The sequence below is a fragment of the Heptranchias perlo genome, unplaced genomic scaffold, assembly GCF_035084215.1.
Source record: "Heptranchias perlo isolate sHepPer1 unplaced genomic scaffold, sHepPer1.hap1 HAP1_SCAFFOLD_905, whole genome shotgun sequence".
Classification (NCBI taxonomy): Eukaryota; Metazoa; Chordata; class Chondrichthyes; order Hexanchiformes; family Hexanchidae; genus Heptranchias; species Heptranchias perlo.
The window spans coordinates 2,943-7,502 of record NW_027139946.1 but is presented as its reverse complement, the minus strand read 5'-3'; the positions used below and the strand labels follow the sequence as shown (position 1 = coordinate 7,502).

At 54.4% G+C, this 4,560-nt stretch overlaps 1 long non-coding RNA gene across 1 annotated transcript; it reads right to left on the bottom strand.

Annotated features, from left to right (window-relative positions):
- Positions 1-698: 698 nt before the first annotated feature.
- Positions 699-3,717, bottom strand: LOC137319859 (uncharacterized). The gene is made up of 2 exons (XR_010962281.1): positions 3,342-3,717; positions 699-897 (listed from the first exon to the last, which is right to left on the bottom strand). It is a non-coding gene; the product is annotated as an uncharacterized lncRNA (long non-coding RNA).
- Positions 3,718-4,560: the final 843 nt, after the last annotated feature.

Genomic DNA, 4,560 nt, shown 5'->3' with positions numbered 1-4,560 from the left:
TGAGGGTGGGTCACGGGGGGGGAGATGGGGGTAAGTGAGGGTGGGTCACGGAGGGAGATGGGGGGAAGTGAGGGTGGGTTCCCGGAGCGAGTGATGGGTGTGGGTGGGCTTTGGAGGTAGAAGCTCGGGTCTCTGGTGAATAACTCACCTCCTGGCCCCTCAAAGACTCTCCACCACCTAGTGACACCAGTCAGGGGTGTGATGAATACTCATTACTCACCTGGCTGGGTACAGCTGAAACAAGAGAAAAGAATTGACACCATCCAGGACGGAGCAGTTCAGTTTGTTGTCTCCCTGGCCTGAATATCTTTCGCGGCTCACTGGACTGCAGTATGTAGTCGACAGAACACGCTGCAGCAACTCACTGACAGCACCTGCCTCGCCAACTCTACCACCAATGTCATGGGAACAACACCACCTGCACGTTCCCCTCCAAGTCACACACCATCCCGACTTGGAAATATATCGCCGTTCCTTCATCGTCGCTGGGTCAAAATCCTGGAACTCCCTTCCTAACAGCACTGTGGGAGAACCTTCACCACACGGACTGCAGCGGTTCAAGAAGGCGGCTCACCACCACCTTCTCAAGGGCAATAGGGGATGGCAATAAATGCTGGCCTCGCCAGCGACGCCCACATCCCGGGAATGAATAAAATTCTAATACACTCAGTGAAAATGTTCCACTGTCGACATTCTCTAAAACACATTTATTGAGGTTTTCCACCCTGGAGTTTATATACAGGCCACACACGTATTTCCCTGTTGATTCTAGTTGCTTGCCTCTTCTGGTCAATCAGCATCCCACACACTGTGGGGCTGTTCCTGTTCAAAGCCTCGGTGAGCAGCAGTCAGTCACTTATTCAGCATGGAGTCCAGCTGTGCCTGTAAAGAACCCAGCTGTAAAAGGAAGGACAGTATGTGATTACATTCCAGCCTTGATGGACGCTCCCCCGCACTTTCTGGGTTACGGATATCGAAAACACTTAAGTAGCAAATGAGAGACAAGTCATTTAAACAAAAGGACACTCTGACAGGATTCACATTAACAAACTGAGACAGCCAACACCAAACCCCACTCCAGGGAGAGGGTGGGGACTGGAGGGGAAATGGTCATTGAACAGTGTCCAGCCCTGCTCGCACTGACCCCACACCAAAACCTCACCCCACAACTCAAACCTGGTCCCACACACAAAAAACAGGCACAAAATCACAACCGGATATTACACACGTCTCAGAGTAACGGCTCAGTTTGATTTAAGAGGGGTTCTGATGCTCTTTAAATAGGGAAGGGGGAGGGGGAAGGGAGGGGAGGTGGTGACGGCAGAGGGGGGAGGGTTGGCGGGTGAGAGGGCGAGGGGGAGGTGGGGGGGGGGAGGAGGAAGGCGGTGGGAAGAGCAGGAGTGGAGGGAGGTGGAGTTGTGAGAGGTGAGGGTGAGGTGAGAAGCTCAGAGGAATCCCGCAGAGTATCAATAAAGGAGAAAGAGACACAAGGCCTTAGAGAGGGTGCAGAGGAGATTTACTAGAACAGTACCAGGGATGAGGGACTTCAGTTATGTGGAGAGACTGGAGAAGCTGGGATTGTTCTCCTTGGAACAGAGAAGGTTAAGGGGAGATTTGATGGAGGTGTTCAAAATCATGAAGAGTTTTGATCGAGTAAATAAGGAGAAACTGTTTCCAGTGGCAGGAGGGTCGGTAACCAGAGGACACAGATTTAAGGTGATTGGCAAAAGAACCAGAGGCGAGATGAGGGAACATTTTTTTTAATGAAACAAGTTGTTATGATCTTAGTGAATGGTGGAGCAGGCTCGAGGGGCCGTATGGTCTGCTCCTGCTCCTATTTCTTATGATCTGGAATTCACTACCTGCGAGGGTGATGGAAGCAGATTCAATGGGTAACTTTCAAAAGGGAATTGGATAAATACTTGAAGGGAAACATTTTTCAGGGCTATGGGGAAAGGGCAGGGGAGTGGGACCATTGGAGAGCTCTTTCTAAGAGCCAGCACAGGCACGATGGGCCGAATGGCTTCCTTCTGTGCTGTGTGATTGTATGAAAGACAGGTGAGGTTGCGATGAGGTTTGAGAATGCATTGCCCTTGTCCAGGAGGGAGAGAGGTGCTGGGTCTTGGCTGCAGGCTCTGGAGTACGACAGGCGTGCAGCGGATGGGCTGAGATTTATTTTACAGTCGACTAACCTAACAAATCCTCAGAAGGGACGAGCTCTGAATCCTGTCCAGCCACTCCTGCATGAAACAGCTGACAAAATGCCTCCAGGAATGGATACATTTCCTGGTCAGTGAGCAGGTGTCACTGTGCACAATGTGTGGACAAGGCAGAGGAATTGAATGCTTCGCTCACAGCTGTGCAGACACTGGCTCTGAATGGTATTTGAGTGGGCTGGGGTAGCAGAGGCCCATCCCATCCAGCCCCACCCACACTGCGCCAGGACACTCTGCATGATGAACAGCAATGGGCACCCGGACGGGCCTTTTATTGTTCGTAGACCAGGGGCAATCAGATCAGATGGAAAGCCCCTGCTCCAGAGACCAGCTCTGAGCACACCACTGGGATCCAAGCTGTGATCTTCCTGATCGATACAACGCAGAACTACATTAAAGGAAGAACCTGCATTTTTATAGCACCTTCCACGACCTCAGGACATCCCAAAGCGCTTTACAGCCAATGAAGTACTTTTTGAAATGTAGTCACTGTTGTAATGTAGGAAACGTGGCAGCCAATTTGGGCACAGCAAGATCCCACAAACAGAAATGTGATAAATGACCAGATAATCTGTTTTAGTGATGTTTGGTTGAGAGACAAATACTGGACCCAGGACACCAGGGAGAACTCTCCTGCTCTATCTTTGAATAGTCGCCGTGGGATCTTTTATATCCAACCGAGGGGGCAGACAGGGCATCAGGTTAACGTCTCATCTGAAAGACAGCACTTCTGACAGTGCAGCACTCCCTCAGTACTGCATCGGGAATGTCAGCCTAGATTATGGGCTCAAATCTATGGAGTGGGAGTTGAACCCACAACCTTCAGACTCAGAGGTGAGAGAGAGAGAGAGAGAGAGAGAGAGAGAGTGCTCCCACTGAGCCCCAGCTGACACCAGCTTGTCAAATACCGAGCACACTGGGATTGTAAGAATTCCAGTTTTCCATTGTATTAGCATCAGAACAATAAGGTGAACGGACCCTGGGGGTGGCACTGTGCTGAGGGTCAGGAGGTGATCTGTGCCATCTCCCCCACCCCCACCGCGATCTCCCCCACCGCGATCTCCCCACCCCTTCCGCGATCTCCCCCACCCCCACCGCGATCTCCCCCACCCCGTGATCTCTCACCTGCAGCTTCTCCTTCTCTTCCTGTTGTTTGATCTCGTCGACCACAGCCTGCAGGCGAGTCTGAAACAGAGAGACGGAGGGTTTAAGCTCTCATTAACAGGTCACGCAAGGTGGAGGGATACGGGACGCCCCCAGTGGGCAGAACGGTGGACTCAGCACGGCCAGGATGACGGGCCGTGGCACTCGAGGGCCCTTTCGGTCATCTCCCAGACCTGGAGGAGGGGCTGCGGCCAGGAAACACAAACCCAGTCCTGACTTTAAAACTCCTTCAGAAGGTAAGAGAGTTCCCTCCGCTCGGCCCTCGGCGACAGTGCAACATATCACACGGAACCAGGGCAAGGACCGGACAGTCCATCATACAGAGAGGTTACAACACTCACAGTGGATTTTTAAAGGAGCTGACTCTCTCCCCCCCTCCCCTGAAGGTGCTGACTCTCTCCCCCTCCCCTGAAGGTGCTGACTCTCTCCCCCTCCCCTGAAGGTGCTGACTCTCTCCCCCTCCCCTGAAGGTGCTGACTCTCTCCCCCTCCCCTGAAGGTCCTGACTCTCTCCCCCCTCCCCTGAAGGTGCTGACTCTCTCCCCCCCTCCCCTGAAGGTGCTGACTCTCTCCCCCCTCCCCTGAAGGTGCTGACTCTCTCCCCCTCCCCTGAAGGTGCTGACTCTCTCCCCCTCCCCTGAAGGTGCTGACTCTCTCCCCCCCTCCCCTGAAGGTGCTGACTCTCTCCCCCCTCCCCTGAAGGTGCTGACTCTCTCCCCCCCTCCCCTGAAGGTGCTGACTCTCCCCCCCTCCCCTGAAGGTGCTGACTCTCTCCCCCCTCCCCTGAAGGTGCTGACTCTCTCCCCCCCCTCCCCTGAAGGTGCTGACTCTCTCCCCCTCCCCTGAAGGTGCTGACTCTCTCCCCCCCTCCCCTGAAGGTGCTGACTCTCTCCCCCCTCCCCTGAAGGTGCTGACTCTCTCCCCCTCCCCTGAAGGTGCTGACTCTCTCCCCCTCCCCTGAAGGTGCTGACTCTCTCCCCCTCCCCTGAAGGTGCTGACTCTCTCCCCCTCCCCTGAAGGTGCTGACTCTCTTCCCCCCCCCCCCTGAAGGTGCTGACTCTCTCCCCCTCCCCTGAAGGTGCTGACTCTCTCCCCCCTCCCCTGAAGGTGCTGACTCTCTTCCCCCCCCCCTGAAGGTGCTGACTCTCTCCCCCCTCCCCTGAAGGTGCTGACTCTCTCCC